Raw genomic sequence first — 17,262 nt, 5'->3', positions numbered from 1 at the left:
AGGTCAATAGGACAGTGAAAATACTCTGTATGATACTATAATGGTGGATATCACTACACATGTGTCCATTCCCACAGAGTGTACAACACCCAGAGTGCATCCTAATATAAACTGTGAACTTTGGGTTATAATGATGTGTCAATTTAGGTTGATCAGTTGTAACAAATGTACTCACTCCGGGTGGGGGGGGATATTGATGGTTAGGGATGCTGCACATGTGTGGCGGCAGGGGGTATATGGAAAATTTCTGTACCTTCTTCTTAAATTTAAAACTAAGTCATTAAAAAACAAAAAGAAATAAAATAAACATTGAAAAAGATGTGGAGTCACCACATTTGTTCAGATGATCAAACGGAAGCATGGATTGAAAATTCATAAAGGGTCATGAAGGGAATAAAACACTAAAGATCTCTTGGTTTAAAAAAAATCACATAGAGTGATTCCTCCCACTTTGTTTTTCTTTTTGAAAATTGTTTTAGCTACTCTAGTTCCATTGCCTTTCCACATCAATTTTAGAATAAACAGCCCTTGAAACTCATGGCTTTCTTTCAACGGGTGCAACAGGACCGGAGAGTGACAATTCCTCGGCCTTGACCACAGGAGCTACGTGGCGCTTAGAGCTGGAGAAGTAGTTCGGATGTGGCCCTGAGGCCTGTCCACCCACAGGCTGCAATCGCTGGCTCCCTCCAGCTTGCTGGGCCACAGCTGGGACTGAACTCATTCATCCAAGGAACAGTGAGCAAATGGACATACTCTCGGCGGCCTGACAAGCTCTGGGCTGTCTCACCTGGACTCTGGGGGCACCACAAAGGTATCAGGCATAGGAATCAAGAACTTGCCGGTGGGCCATGCTCATCCCAGGCAGCCTCCTCCAAGGGTCTTTCCTTAGAGGCTCTGGCCGTGGGAGCTGCCGACCAGGGCGTTTGCAGGCGCCACCTGCCTTCCCTCCCCTGCTCCCAAGCATCCCAGCATCTAGAGGTCTGTGCCCCTCTGGGAGGCTTCACCTCCACCCGACGATACCCTCTACAAGAAGAGGCTAAGAACCATTAGAACGTGAGCTCCACAGGGCGAGGGCTCTTATCGTTTCACTTGTCACTGGATCCTCAGCAACTACCAAAGCTGGTACTTAGTAAGGTCTCAATGAAAATTTGTTGAATGAAAGAACAAAAGAGCCAAGTATAAAAACACTAATGGTTACTAACAACGCCAGGGACTCATTAGAATCCATGGCTAGAAGGCTTTTCCAGATCACTAAACCCCATCTCCTCTCTAGTCCTTGGATATCAGGATACGGCAAGGATTCACACTCTTCGTTTAGCATCCTCCATGCATAAACTTTCTTTTGGAGACCACAGAATAGGGGCTGAGATGGAGGGCGGGGGATGAGTAGACGGAGCCCTGCTGGGGCAGTAATTAAGCGTGGGTAGAGAGAGATATGGTACATGCATGAACACTCAAGCACCCTCGCACACACCCCTTCTACAACCCATCTCTTCAAAGCTGATATAGTGATAAGCCAGGCTTGGTCCAGGGTGGCTCAGACACCAGAAAGCAGCAGTAACGTGCATGCAGAGAGGAAAAGAGCCACCTCTCATGGGCCTGGAGCTGCTTAGGGACAGTTTGTAGTAGGCACGTATCAGAATGAATGCTTCTCCACAGGGAATTCCAGTGTGAGCCGAGGCCAACCCACAGAGGTCATTAGCTGCCCAGCTCCATTCAAATCCAGCCCAGAAGCAGCCGCATAGCACAGGGAGATCAGCTCGGTGCTTTGTGACCACCTAGAGGGGTGGGATAGGGAGGGTGGGAGGGAGGGAGATGCAAGAGGGAAGAGATACAGGGATCTATGTATATGTATAGCTGATTCACTTTGTTATACAGCAGAAACCAACACACCATTGTAAAGCAATTATATCCAATAAAGATGTAAAATATATATATATATATAAAAGAAAATAAATCCAGCCCAGCCTGGTAGGTAATCGGACTTGAGCTATCTGATGGCAAGGCTGAAAGATCAGTTATGGATCCAGCTTCCCCCTCTGTGCTGGGGAAGAGAAAAAAGAGGTAGCTGGGAAGAGGTTAAAGTCACATGAACAGGGGTGACGCTCCATGTGTAGAATGCCCTGAGATAGCCAGCCTTGCACACCTCAGCCAGGCTTGAGGCAATGAAGTAAACCTCCTTCAGGTGTGCTTAACCACCATGAGGGTGGAGGCTAGAGGCTGCTTGGTCCCCTTCATCTGGGAGGCCCGCCATCCACCATCCCTGCCCTAAGCACCTCCCTCAGCCCTGAGTGAGAGCGAGGTTAGCTCCGCCACTTGAGTGACAAAGGTCTCCAAGTCGGCACCAACCTGTAGACCAGACGTCAGGAGAGATTCTAAAAACTGAGACCCAGAGAGGGACCTTGGAGAAATAACTGTGACTCACTCTGGACTTGGAACACAGACTACGGAGTAGCCAGTGGGGGAATAAAAGAAGTTTCAGCAAATTAAAGGTAGGTTGGATTTTGGAAGTTTCGCTTCTCTCCAAGATTGGTTTCACAAACACAGAAGCCCATGCAGAAAGTGTAAGCAGTTTGCTATTGTTTTTATTCTTCTCTCATTTTCCTTACACTGCTCACTCCCAGGCCTCTAAGAAGCAGGAAAAGAGAAAATTGCAGAAAACTCCCAATAACCCTAAATTTTCATTTGCCCCCTATCGAAGCATCACCCTGGGATCTGTAAGGTCCTGGGCGCTCGGGAGAAAAAGTTCCCAGAGAACTGCCAGAAATCATTGCCCAAGTGCTCTCCCGCTATTCTCCCATTTAATCATTCTTCACCTGCCCCACCAACACCCCACTGGAGGCTGAGAACTTCCCTTCCACATCTCATAAGTAATGAAGCCCAGGACCAGTCCCTGACTTTGTGTTTGGTTATCCTGGAAACCCCCCAACTCACCCACATTTGTTAGCATCAAGACCCCTACTAAAAGAGGCACCTCAGGAAAATCCACAAGCCTTGGGGGGCCAGGAAAAGCTTCTCAGGGTAAAACCACCATCTCTAAACATATTTTGCTTCCCATCCACTTTCCTGTTTCAGTGGAAACCCAAAATTCCTTTCTGTCTCTCAACTTCTGCAGCTTTCGACTGTTTTAGCAGCAGATCGTCAGAGCTCAAGGGGCTGCTGGGGGTCCTTTTCTCTCTTCTGATATTCCTCTGTAGCGTCAATAAAACACATGTGGATGCACGTGTGCCCTCCACCCCCCAAAACACACACATACTCCTTCCATCTCTCTCCAAGGGCGAGGATCGACGGAGAAGGGAGGGGCAGCAGGATGGGAGTGCCCCAGATCAATGGATATTTGAAACTCAAACACATGGCCCGGGACCTACCCTGCATGTGTTAATTACCACACATGTGCCCATAAAGGAGTCTGTGAAACACAAGGGGCCCAAAGAACAGAGCGAGGCAAGGACATTCCAAGGGATTAAGTAAATAGTCTGAAGTTCTGACCCTCCTCCCCTCCCGGAGCACATGCATCTGGGTAAGATAACCGGACCTCCCTCCCTCCGTCCCCCACTTCTCCCCTCGGGCCCACACCTGTGGACCCAGGATCAGGAGCGACCCAGACCTCCTTGCGAGCCAGACGGCTGTGACCTGCTACCGCCTGGCCTCTCTCCCTCTCCCCTGCCTCCTGCTATCTCCCTGGGCCTCTTCCCCCAGCCTCCTCCCGCTCTGCCTTTCTCCTTTTTCTCCTCCTCTCCTTTGGAGGACTGATTCCGGGCTGGCAACCAGACCCTCCATCGCACAATACGCCTTTTCATTCCTCCCCGGTGGAGAGAACTGATCCCTCCAAGCCCCATCCGTGGAGCATGTTCAAAAAGGCAAGAGGGTGGGGAAAGAAGGAGCTGGGTCCGTTCCTACCCCCCGCCACCAACCCCCCAACACACACACCCAGACCCCCGGCCTCGCCCCCTTTCTGGCCGTCCTCTGGGCCTAGCATCCTTCTGGGCAGGTCTTGGGCTGCAAGCTCCGGCTCCAGGGAGATGCCTTCTAGGAGACCCCACATGTGGGCATGAGCTCAGACAACGGCCCTTTGTGTCCTCCCACCTGCTGCCCTCCGGAGCACATTCCATTCTTAAGCGGCAGCTGAAAAAGAGACCTCGGCGGGGCTGACACAGGATATTATAAATGCCCTCTCGCACCCTGTTCCCATTCAAACCCCAGCTTCCTGGACAGGTGTGGCTTCAGGTGGCCCTTCCTACAGGTGGCCCGAACCTGCTTTTCACTGCACTGCCCGTGGCAGACAAACAGAAGAGATTCAACACCTCTGTGGACCCTCTGAAGTAGGAGGAAAGAGAGGCCACTGGGCGGAAATCAAGTGTCCAGGGGCGAGTCAGCCCTAGCATCTCCCCCACCCCTCTGCCAGCCCTTTGCACCAAAAAGGAAGCCTCCACACAACCATCTAGGAGGGAGGAACCCACCGGGGTAAGGGAGCAAAGAGCTAGAAACTGCTGGAAACTTATCCCCCTGACACGAGGCTTCAGACTCTACCCCCCTGTTCCCTGCATCATCCTTGGAGGAATTGGATTCCCCCGCCTTCTTCCAACTGGATCAGCAAGAGCCCGCCATGACCACAGGTCTGGTTCTTACTGTTATCCACAGGGTACAAAGCCACAACAAACTTGAAAGGACAAGCGGGGAAGTACTTCTCTGTGCAGTTGAAGATCCAGAATCCTCTGGTTGGCCTTTCTTGCTGCAGGTGCTTCATTCAGCATCGTGTACTCAGTTCCCTTTGGTGGGGAAAGTCTGGGTGGTCCGTTTTGCACGATTGCTCTTTTTTTCCCCTACCACCAGGACCTGATGCCCAGGAATAAAGGCTATGCTCCTGAAGACTTCAGTTGCAACAAGCAAAACTGAAGGCAGCTCCCTTTTCCAACCCCAATAAATTACAGGCAGACACGCCACTCACAGTGTTGATGATTTCAGATCTTTGCAGAAAGAAACGTTCATCCCCTCTCCTCCTTTCCCTCCTAGGAGGGAACTACCAACACTTGAGGCTGTCTCCCCCTGTGCTTGGAAGGACCTGGAAAGGTGCTTGCTCCCTTCTTTCACCCACTTACTCGTTCCTGCTCGCTGGAAGGGGAGCAGCCCATCGGGTCGCTTGGTCCATGGTTTCTGTTGGGTGGTGGAATCACCAAGCTCCACTTCCACGTCTTCTTGGAGGGACAGCATGCAGCTACAGCATGTTCTCCAGACTCTCGGCTCCTGCATTCAGGCAGTGGGACTCTGCCTCCTGTTCTGGTCCCCAAGGAATAAGCACTTGGGGCAAGGTCCAAGGCTTTGCCTTGGTCTCCCTGTGACCACGGTGGAGGATAAGCCTGTACACCCCACACTGATCCTTGCGTGCCCAACTCTCCACATGGGTTCTTATGAGCCTGAAGTTCCCAAGGCCCAGATTCAGGTGGGAGGGCTCCAACTCAGTCGAGACCTCCGGTCTGAGTTTTACCCGAGGACACAAAATGGGGCTTCTGAAGTGCTTGCATGTACAATAAAACCGATACCTGTTTTCCATGCAACTACCAGTGTGTATGCTGTCCTAGAAGTAAGAAGCGGTGAAGCCTAGTGTCAGCACACTGGAAGGTATGGTCAGCACATCCCAAGGACCTATTCCTCATGTCGGCTGGTCCGCTAAACAGCGCTCAGACAAATGCCCTAGTCGGGCCAGCTGCACAATTTGTAGGGCCCAGTGCCAAGTGAAAATGCAAAGCCTTTTGTTCGAAAAGCAGGGGAAAAGGTGCCACAAAAGACACTAAAATATCAAGGCTTATCCTCTCTTCCATAGTCTCTCTCCTGACTTGTCACGATGTTTCTTAATTTGTTATTTAGCGTTGTTCTAGGTAATGAAAAGTGAAAATTCTAAGCGTACCATGGAAGCCCTGTAGCCTGCATCACAAGAGCCTCTGCCAATGAGGCTGCAGCAGGTAGGTATAGTACACGTGTCTCTTCTGCTCACACACACGCTTCTTTGTCCCACTGGACTATACTTACAAAACCCAAGTTCAAAGGAAAATAATTAAGAATTTCAAGATAACAGCTGCATAAGTCACCTGCCCATGAAGCATCTAGTCTTAGTGAAAAGAATCTGGATGTGCTGGGACAATTATCAAGGGAAATCAAGGAGGAGAAAATGTTCAGATGGGTTTCCAAAATAAAAGAGTCAGGGCAGACTTGGGCATCCCTGCCTTCGTTGTGCTTTTCTGTTTAATGCTGGCTACACTGGTAGCTTATTGACTGAACTTCCCAGGAACCAAGAGTCTCAGGGTCCCTGCCAGCTCTGTGCACTGCACTTGCTCACCTCTCTCAGAAATTCTGGGAGCTTGGTCCCCACCACCGTACGAGCCTTACTTACCTCTGGGCTTCTGGGAGGAAACACAGAATAAGAATGGGAATTTTCTGCAGGGCACTTTTAGCTTTCACCCCAGGCTCCTTCCATCTTGTCTAAGAATGCCTGCTTGGACTGGCTTTAGAAGCAAACATTCAGATAAAGCATGAAACTCCACTCACCTTTCCTTCCTGAGTTACCCTGGCTCACGGGCTTATCGGTGACTGAACCTTGGGTGAGAGGGGAAACAAAAACACAGACATTCAGAATGCGTCGCGGTTGGTTTCTTTCAAAGAGTTGGTAAAGCCTGATGTTATGAGCATGTGGTTATGTATATATATATATTGTATACACATCTAGGAACATTATATACAAAGTGAGTACATACATACATGCGACTGGGGTTTGTTTAACATCAATGTCACTGATATCACAGCACTGTTGAGATGAACAATGATTTCCAGGCTCCCTGGCAATAGTCTTGACCAGATTTTTACAAAATTCCACAACCACATAACTCCTTTGTTGAACATTCCACGGACTGCCCCTCACCTCCACTTCCCACCAACTCCATGTTCTGAGCCCTATCCAGCCAGGGGGGCCAACTGCAAAGAAAACCCCTCTCACTGCAAATGCAATGACTGACATCCCTTGCTGGTTAGGGCAGGAAATCGGCGATTTTCCATCTGCATTAAGTAGAAAATTGTTGGCCCAATTGTAATGAATGGGCCAAAATAGTCTGAAGCATGGAAACAATTTTCTAGATGCAGCGTGTTCCTCAAGGAGGGGGCAGTCTGGGGGGTTGGCCAAACGCTTCGCCCTGCACGTGCTTGGATGCCCTGTGCCGCCATCCGACGGTCCTGACCCTGTTGCACCTGCCTTTCCCATGACACCCAACCCCGCACATGCAGGGCACAGCCAGCCGAGGCACACCAGGGAATCTGTGGAAGTCCCCGCGACAAAAGAGGAGAAACACATCGCAATCCGTATCCAACCCCTTCTCCGTATACTAGCTTTGTGCGAATTCAATTATATTTCCCTGCATGACTTGTTTCTAGCACATTTGTTTGCCTTAAATGAAACTTTCCAGGTCATTTGCAAGGAGGCCTCATTCCTCCCCCTCCCCACACCAAGCCCAATTAAGGTTTCCAGTTTCCATGTAAACCACAAATAAAGTAAACTTTCCTTTTTGGCCTGCACATTTTGGTTTCCTAATGTAGATACTTACTGCCCTTTCCACTCACTTTTCCCCTTATATAGCAGGGCTGGTTGAAAAATGAATAAATTTGGGGAAAAAAGGAAAACGTTAGGACAGCAGGACTGTCTTTGGAATTTCCCAGAGGTTTTAGAATAATGTTTTATACTTTGCTTGCACTTAAAAATTAAAAATAAGTAAATAAATAAAATCTCATATACACAGATTACAGAGAAATAGGAAGCAGCTGGTGGATGGGATAGGCTTTTTTTTGTTAACGTGGGCTGAGCTGCATAGTGAATTAAAGGAGGGTCTTGAAGTCCCTTCCCATCTGAATGGAAGTGGGAAGTGCGAAGCTTGCCTAAATCCGTAATGCACAATCCCACAAAACTGACCTAAGAACAAAATTTCTCCATGCCTATAAAGTTGGAAATAAAAAGGGCTTAATTTTTCCTATGGACTCACCCAGAGGGTTGTTATAAAGCAGTGGTTCCCTAACTTGTCTCATCATGAGAACCACCTGAGAAGCTTCCTAAACATGTGGACTCCAAGTCTCCATGACCGCTGGATCCGAACACGGAAGGAGGAGCCTCCACACCTGGGTTCTTTTTAAATTCCCTAGGCACTGCTGATGACAGCCAGATTTGAGGGCCGCGGTTATGAATGTTTTCCATCACCGTACATTACATTGTTCAGGGGTTGCAAACATATGGCAACGTAGGCCACCACTCTCCTCTCCTGCACCCGTGAAAGACATCGCTAATTGGTTGTCACAGCCTTTGATGTTGAACTCCAACGCAGTCTTGAAATTTATCTCAATAAAGTGTGCACCCAGGGCCACTACCAACCAAGAGCACACAAGGTACAAACTTATATGCCATGCTCTCTAGAGGTTATGGCCGATGCTTGAGAAAAGAGCATTGAACCAGAAACTTAAACTCAAAATAAATACATACACACAGACATACACTGGCCCTATCACCCAGCTGACAACAGAGCAAGCATGTTTGGGTAGACTCCTCCCTGACCTGGAAGAGGGCTCATAACCACCACCAATCTTTCAAAAGTGTACCCACAAGATTCAGGAGACCAGCCAAGGGGTCCGTCTCCCACCCTTTTCTTTCTTCCCGCCCTTCCCTACGGTACCTGAACATACAGGAGTTTTATTCTGCACAGAAGAGCCACTGATGGGCTTCCCATCTGGGGTGACACACCAGCAGTACCCCGTGTAAGTATGGCACTGCACCTGTTCGGGGAAGTGGGAAGGGGAAAAGAACCGTAAGTCTTGGGTCACAGTATTCCACAATCACCTCCCACCTCCTTCAAAGCATCCCCAGCATAGCGGAGAACTCCTTCTACCTCTCACCCAGCATCCCTCCCCCGAGTGTCCTTTGAAGTCTGGCCAGACAACGTTGATTACATTTTCTGTGCGACCCCCGGGAGCAACCATAGCAATTTACTGTTTCCTTACGACATTTAATGCTTAATCTCTTATACCGTACTCGGATCCGTCCGCTGTGTATTCCATCCACTTGTAAAAAATTGACTGGTGAACTAATTTGGCAAGTACAAGTTGGAATGTCACCACTGTAGGTTGATATGACCCTTCTTTAAGAAGCAGAGACAAGGGAAAAGCTTTTCTTCTTTTTCTAGCTTTTCCCAGCATCCGTTCCTATAGTCAGCCTGCCTATTGATCACATGGCTTTCTTGAGAAAAGGGCACATGTGATGGGGTTAAGGTAAAAACAAGGCCACTTGGGCCTGCAGATTCTAGCTCTAGATGCCCTGCGGCACCACTGTGTGATCTTCCTCAAGTCTCCGGGATCAGGTCCACGCTGCCTGGGAATAGTAAATAAGAATGAGGCTTTTGGCTTCATTCGGAGTAACTCTCCTTTCTCCTAAATAGCTGTCATTCTGTCCACGTCCTCCACCCCGCCCCACCATCCTTTTCCCACCCACTTTCTACACAAATCAGGGCATCATCCCCCTGCGTAAAACCCCTCGACGACTGGCCATTGTACTCAGGATGGAGATGATGCCGATTTGCACGAGCTTGAGGGCCCCCATGATCTGCCCCCTGCCTATCCCCACAGCCTCATTCTACTCCCAGGTCTCCACACCCACCATTCCAGCCACAAGCTGGAATGAGCCTTTGAGGCTCACAAACACATCCTAGTGTCTCATGATTCTGAACTTTTGTTTGCTCCAACTGGTCAATCTGCCCAGAATACCATTCCCCAACCCATCCCAGCACACTCCCAAACCCTCTGTCTTCCCACCCCATTCATGATACACCTTCTCCTTAAGGTGCCCCCAGCCTCCCCACCTCCTCTCCCTCCTTCCTCCGACCCTCCACACACCCTGGTTCCCCAAATTCAGAGCCCTTATTACAATGAGCTTAACTGCTGATCTGTCTAGTCTATCTCCCCCATTAGACTGTGACTTCCCTAAGGCAAGGGACTGAATATTGGCTATTTCTATATTCCAAGCATCTAGCACAATGCCTGACGTTTATTGTGGGCATTTGATGAGTTGAATAAATGCATGAATTACCATATTTCCTAAATTCTTGGTCTCCATCCATTCTAAAAATATAACAACAATTTAAACAGCCCTGCCACATTAAATGTAGACCTCAATTACAAGATGTGTGCCAATTGTACAGGCATTAAATTGTGCGGAAAAGGTGCCTCTTGGGATCAAGGACACGTTAGAATTGAGAATGGACAATAACAGCATACAAACCAAGTGGTGAGGGATACAAGGGGTACAGGGGTAAAGGAGAGATTTGACAGCCTGGGTAAAATCCAGAAGTTATCAGCAAGACAGAAAAGCTACAGAAAAGGCTTCTGCTCTCGTGTGGGTACCAAACATCGCAGCTTTCCCCAAAACTAGTTGCTTCATTGAGACCTACCCATAGAAATCAGGATAAGAACAAGATGTAGGGCATCTTGTTCCTACCAGTAAAAAATGAGCATTTTTATTTACCTCTGCTGTCCATGCAGGGAAACTGTAGTCAATGCCTTTACCCCAGGACCATGTTTCACTCCTGCTTCCTCTCGTGGAGACAATCCATAACCCCGTGGCCATGGTTCCTGCCCCAGATTCTCACCCAAGATCAATGTCCTAAGGCAGGTTAGTGCTACCTTCTGAGGAAGGGTGGAATGGAAAGAAACCCAGACAGACCTGGGTTTGAATCCTGATCCAGCCAGTTACGAACTGGCATGTTACTTAGCTCTCTGAGCCCCATCTATAACATGGGGATAACAGCGCCAAACCTCAAGGGCTCTGGCAATGAAAACGGTGTGAGTCCAGCACCTGGCACGGGCCGGTGGCCGGATGCAGGATGGCTGTGGCAATGATTGCTCTCGGCTGTGTCAGAAACACCCGGCAAGCCGGCCTCCTAGCGGGCCAGAGCTCCCCTGGGAACCCCCAGAGGTTCAGGTGGGAAGTACTGCTGGAAACTTGGAGTTCGCCCCTTCAGATTCTGTCCAGCCCACAGGGGATGCCTCCGAGGGATGACTCCTTGCCAGTGGCAGCATTTTAATGGGGCCTGGCTTGCTGCTTCTTCCTCCTTGGCCAATAATCACCTCTGGGGAAGCCTGGCTCTGGGGCCAGGTGGCCACGCCGACTCACCCCCGGGCCCCTTGGCTCCCACGGCCAAGGCCAGCCTCCCTTTCCGTGAGGAAGGTACCCCACCCAAGTCCAGCTCCGAGGCTGCACAGGGCGCCCCTCCTCCTGGGCCTGCAGAGTCCCAGCCAAGGCTGCTGGGGACGGAAGCACATGCCTGAGGAAGAGACTGAGACCAAATCTTTGTTTTGACGGATTTAATGTGACCTCGCAGCTCAGAAGGTCCCAAGGGCCACATGCTCACTGAGAGCGCCCACTGCATCCGTATGGGCTCGGGGCCACTGCCTCCCAGCCCCCAGCCAGGCCCACAGGCCCAAACACGGGCCCTTTCTCCCCAGGGCCCTCGGCATTTTCCTCAGGCCAGGCTCCAAGGAACAGACTCCAGATGACAAAATCCTCAGGCTGAAAGCTGCCTCCAAGTCCTTTAGCATTTTATAACTGGAATTGAATGAGGAATTGCTGCCATGTTCCTCTGAGGCTTGGAATCTACCGTTATGGGCACACCTGCCCCAGGTGTGCTGCAGGAGAAGGAACAACAGTGAACAAAAGAAGACCCAGAGGATGCAGGCAGGGTCTCTGCCTGCAGGAAGTGCCGGGAGTGCCCAGCAAGGTCACTTCCCTTTGCTGAAGGAGCACCGAGTGAATGCAACCATGGTTCTCAACTGAGAGGTTGTTCGTAAGTTGTCTTGGGGAGTTTCCAAGATGTCTTCTTGAAGAAAAAGAAGTTACAAGGAGACGGAAAGCAATGGTCACGGAGTCAGACTGCAGCCTACCTTCCTTAACTGACCAGCTCTGCCACTTCATTTTAACTGAACCACTGAACTTTCCAGCCCTCTGCAGCTTTGGAAAGGTTCGCGGTCAAACCAAGCTTCAGCCTGTCCATGACTATTTAAAAAGGGGGAGATAATAATACCTACCTCACTCAGTTGCTGGGAGGATTAAACTACAAAATGTAAATAAAGCACTCAGTTCACATGGTAAGTGCCCAGTTAAACTTAGCTATTTATTTTTATTATGATTATGTTATTTTTCAGCCAACTCTCTGTACACTCAAAAAAAGCACAGCTAGATTCTCTGGTAGAAACTAAAGAACATTCTATTCTGACCAGCCCCAAGGGAAGGGGTGATCTGAAATCAGCAAAAAGTGTGAACAAGTTTGAGTAAAGGAAGGGGAAGCTTGTTTTCATATAGAAATAGTTCTGTTACTGTCAGATGAGAGAAGTCAGGTTTCTTGCAGAAAAGCAATCAGGATGTAAATTCTATAGAATCGATGGTTTATATATACATGATCAAGAGGTAAATCCTACCTAGTTTCACCTTCTCCCTTGCAAATGTATTTATTCTTTTAAATTAGTAAGTAATCCCCTTTGCTCTATCTCTGCCCCACAGCCCACACACCAGCCTCAAATTAATCAACTCTCAGACTTAATCTATGGACCAAGAGGAACTGACAAGTCAACTGACTATTTCTAGTGTCTAGCATCTAGTGCAGCTTTCAAATCTCAGGGTTGTTCTAGCCACAAAGGTACAGATACAAACCACGGCATTTGTTCCTACCCCACTCTGGAATATTCTGGGAAGGCTAAAAGGTAAATTGATGGGTCTTCCTTAAGAGACAAAAAGTGTTTTTACATCAACCTAAGTGAGGTTACTCTCTGGTTATACTGTAACTAAGCTGTGCATATATATCTGGTACTCCTAAAGGTGCTTTAAAAACAGTGTGTTCTTAGGTAGGTAAATTTCATCTCTGACTCATATACTTAAATATTTTGGGCAAGAAGCCCTTTGCAAAAACAGCCCAGCGGTGTGCTTCAGGTCAACCTTTCTGTCCAAATTAAGGCAAATCTGAAATTATTTTAAGCCTGTTACATTAGGTCAGCGTGTAGACACCTGGGAGAACGTGGGAGGCCAGCACTCCCAGTGAGTGCAGTTGAGTGACTGGTGAGCAGAGGAGGACAGAGCAAACACCAGCTCACAGGGCAAAGCCAATGGGGCTTTGGAGGAAAAAGGGAGACAATGGACCATGTAGAGAGACAAGGATCACTCAGGTGCCACGCCCCAAATGGAAAACAACACCTTCTACATTTACAATGACTTTTCAATCACCACCACGACAGACACATTATCTCTTTTGGGTCTCAAGGTCACCCAGTGTGCAAATCTTTCCTAGGAGAGGTACAGGGAGCAGAGGTTACTTGTTCAAATGTTACAGCTAGTTCGTAACAGCACAGGAATTCAGATACCGATCTCCAAGCTCTCATAAAATTTCAGAGCTGACAGAGCTGGAAAAAGCCTTAGGGATCACCAGTCTCATCCAAACGCTTTACAAATGAGGAAACTGAGACCCAGAGACAAGAGAGGTAGCATCATGGCCAGGACCTAGTCCTGGCAGACAGAAGTACCCCCCAGACCTGGAAGGGAGATGAAGAAAGGCCTGGGTCCCAGTGCTGGTGTCTGAGGGAACTGTCTTTGTGCCCTGTAATTCTCTGGCAGATGGAACTCTCTTGGGGGAGAGGGAGAGGAGGTAAGATAAATATTCAAATCAAGAGTCTTTTGCTCCAGTTTGAGTGAGAGGCCATAACTGGAGTAGTTTGGACAATAGCATGGGGGTCTCTGCTGTGCCCCCCGGCCAGCCTGCTTTCTTCTGGCTGTTCTTGGGGGGCTTCTCAGACAGGGGTCGGACCTTGCATCCTAAAGTAGCTTCTTTGTTGTTGGACTTTTGCTGGTTTTCCTACCAGCTTCCCTAGGAGAACGGTCTCCCTTGCGTGTGCCCACTTCCTTCCCTTCTCCTGGAATGTGAAGCTGCTCTTCCTCCACCTTTACGTCTGTCACTTTGATACAGTGATGAATGCAATTGGTGTCCTGTTGGGTGTGACTAGGAACTATTGGAGATGAAAGGGTTCTCTACCGAAATAACTTTGGAATATTGGGTCAAATAAAATTAAAAGATTTCTTGACTGCAGAACTTCTCAGAGCCTTAAATCAGTTCATGATTCAGCTCTGAGAGGAAGATATCATTTGCAGCAATCCATAACTCAATGAACTGTGGGACCCTCCCTTAACTTTGTGTGGGTGAAACCGAATCCCCCTAACACTGAGTTTATTATTTTTAACCTCTCTATCTAAAGCGTTATTCCCTTTCTTGTCCCACCCTTGTTCCCCTCAGGATTGAGGAGTATCAAAGAAAAGGGGGAAACCAAGCAGGACCCTGCGGGGCCCTTCCAGGTACCAAAGCCCCATTTCTTATTTGTAGAAAACTACACTAAACTAAAGGCTTTAGTCTCCTAGGCCTTCCCTGAGTTCCAAAGAGCAGACTCAAGCAGTTACTAATTAGGGAAGTGAGAGAGTACAGAAATAAGGGAAAAGCAGTCAGGCAAGAAAAGTAATGATAGCTTAAACAATACTTCAATGATAGTAAAACAGAGTCCTAGTTCCTCCTCAAGGGATATACATAACAATCTGACACAAGTCTTTGAGTTGTTCTGCAGAAACTAAGACCCCTCCACCCAGGTGGAGGATGGTGACTACAAGCTGAATAGAAGCATGTGGACCCCAGACTGGTTGGAACCAGAACGTTGCTGATTAAGATCCTGAAACATCACCCTGTTACCTCACCACCAACCAATGAGAAGAAAGTCCATGAGCTGCAAGCCTCACCCCAAACGTTGCCTTTAAAAACCCTTCCTTGAAAGCTGTCAGGGAGTTCAGGTCTTTTGAGCGTGAGCTGCCCATTCTCTTTGCTTGGCACCCTGCAATAAATGCTCTACTTTCCTTCACCATAAACTGGTGTCAGTGGATTGGCTTTGCTGCACATGGGCGAGGGCAAATGGACCCAAGTTTGGTTTGGTAACACAGGGAGCATTCCATGGTAGTACTAGTGTTTTCTGAAACATGATTTTTTTCAAAAAAAAAAAAAGAAAGAAAGAAAAAGAAAACAAAAAGCAGTATAATGACGTGCAGGGCCTTGCTATATTTCTCTGCTTTTCCCAGTCATACTTTCTCACTATCCAGGTATCAGGCTTTCATTTAGTTTACTCTTTTTTGAAACAATTTTCCTCTGGCAAATCCCCACCTCCTTTTCTGTAATGCTTTCTCATGCCCTATCTATTAAGAAATCCATCCTGAATTGCCTTAGACCTTCATTGACAACTGAGATCCCCTCCAAGGCACCTCTACCCTGTGGCTACATCACCCCATTCCCACCCCTTTTCTTTGCACTTCTTTTGTAAAATAGAAAAATGTGAACCATATGCAAAGGGACAGGCTTGATTCAGCATTCTTCTAGCAACTACCAAACTTGTAATGAAATGACTACTATCATGTACCAGAACATCTCCTAGTGGGAAAAAGTTAAACTAAAAGCAGAAGGCATGTGGCTATTTCTCTAACTCTCCTTGGCAGTGGGAGTATGAGACCTTTTTTTTTTTTTTCTTTATAATCTTCCAGTTGCTCCAAATCGGTTAGTAGGTTTTTTGGATTAAGCTAATGCACAGTGATAGTTAAGCATCTTGCAGTAGATCCACCCAATAACTTTGTTTCAGGGCAGTATTTTTAGCAGGCACATTTTCCTTTTGTCTGCATACTCTATAGGACCTCTAAGAAATGGTTTTTCCATGGGTGCCATGTACCCTGGCTGGATGACTGAGTCCCTGGGCCATCTGAGGTTGCCACTCATCCCCCTAGAACCTCTCTCTCCACGAGAAGCTGCAGGAGAACATTGTTTATTGCATTCACAGTAAGATTTACCTGGGGGGCTTATGAAAACAGATTCCTGGGCCCCATCCACAGAATTTCTGGATTCATTAGTTCTGGGTTCATCTGGGTGACATGCATTTCTAAGAAGTCCCCAAGTGATGCTGCTGCTGGTTCGGGGACCACACTCCAAGAACCAGTGTTTTAAAAGATACTTCGTCACTCTATCCTTTCTGGCATTTATCATGAACTACTCAAGAAACAAATACTTTTCTAGGTGGGAATTTGGGAGCAAGGGGCCTTGGGACAATACTTCTCTCCAAAGTTTTTCTGTTCCCGTTGTTCTGATGACATGTGGTTTTTAATTCATGGGTCTAGTGATTCGTGGCATTAAATCTTCTGGGTGATTTCACACATGGAAGAAAGTTTGATTGCAGTGAGATGAGCAGGGGAGACAGGAGGGATGGTGTAATCCTTTTGGTCTGGCTAGCATGAGCTCTTTCTCCCTCTGTTTAGAAGAGGTTATCCCACAAACTTCCCCCTCATCTTTAGTCAGGTCTGGCTGAGAAGCAACAGGATGCAGAAGAAAAAAAACATGGCTTTGGAGTCAAAATTAGCTGGGTTTAAATACCATCTCTGTGTAACTTGGGCAAAGTCACTTAACCTCTCTGAGCCTATTTATGAAATAAGGCTAATGGTGCCTACCTTGAAGGTTACTGAGAAGACAAAATGAGGCAAGATATATAAAGCATCTAAAATAGTGTCATGTGTAGAGTATGTACTCAGCACAAGCAGATTTCATCCCTTTCCCCTTCCGTTTTACAGAGAGGATGTAGGTTGTAACTTAAAAGCACTGCTATTCTTGCTGGCTGTAGACACTGTCTCCTGCTCTATGCCAAGTCTAGGGAGGACTGTCTGCTGGGGAATGAGGAATTTTCCTTTTAGAGTATTTGCCTCGTCCTCCAGATTTTAATGGAGAAGATGCAAGGAAGGAAGATAATCCCTCAATTTCAAATCCTCCTAAATGTGGGAGTCCTTGTTGACTATGTTTTTTATGAGTCGATGGTATAATGTGGTTGCCAACGTGATATTAGTCAAGCAGTAGTGTGTTTAGAACAAGAGATAATCCCATTCTTCCCCAAGCTGTTTATGACCACATCTGAAATACTGTGTCCAGTTTGGGGAAGGACACTCTATAAGGGGCACCTTAGCAAACTGAATTAAGAGGAAAGAGGCCAGGAGGAAAGAGAGACATAAAACCCTGTGATATGGGAATGAGCGATAGAACTAAAGATCTTTGCCAGGGTGAAAAGAAATATTTGTTGGCTATAAGACAGGATTTCACAAGGACATAATGGTGCCTGTCTTCAGGTCTTTCTGTGGAA

The sequence above is a fragment of the Delphinapterus leucas genome, chromosome 2 (genome assembly GCF_059928025.1).
Source record: "Delphinapterus leucas isolate spDelLeu-1000000601 "Yukka" chromosome 2, BTC_Dleu_Yukka2, whole genome shotgun sequence".
NCBI lineage: Eukaryota > Metazoa > Chordata > Mammalia > Artiodactyla > Monodontidae > Delphinapterus > Delphinapterus leucas.
The sequence above is the reverse complement of the archived record's forward strand: the minus strand, read 5'-3'. Positions refer to the sequence as shown.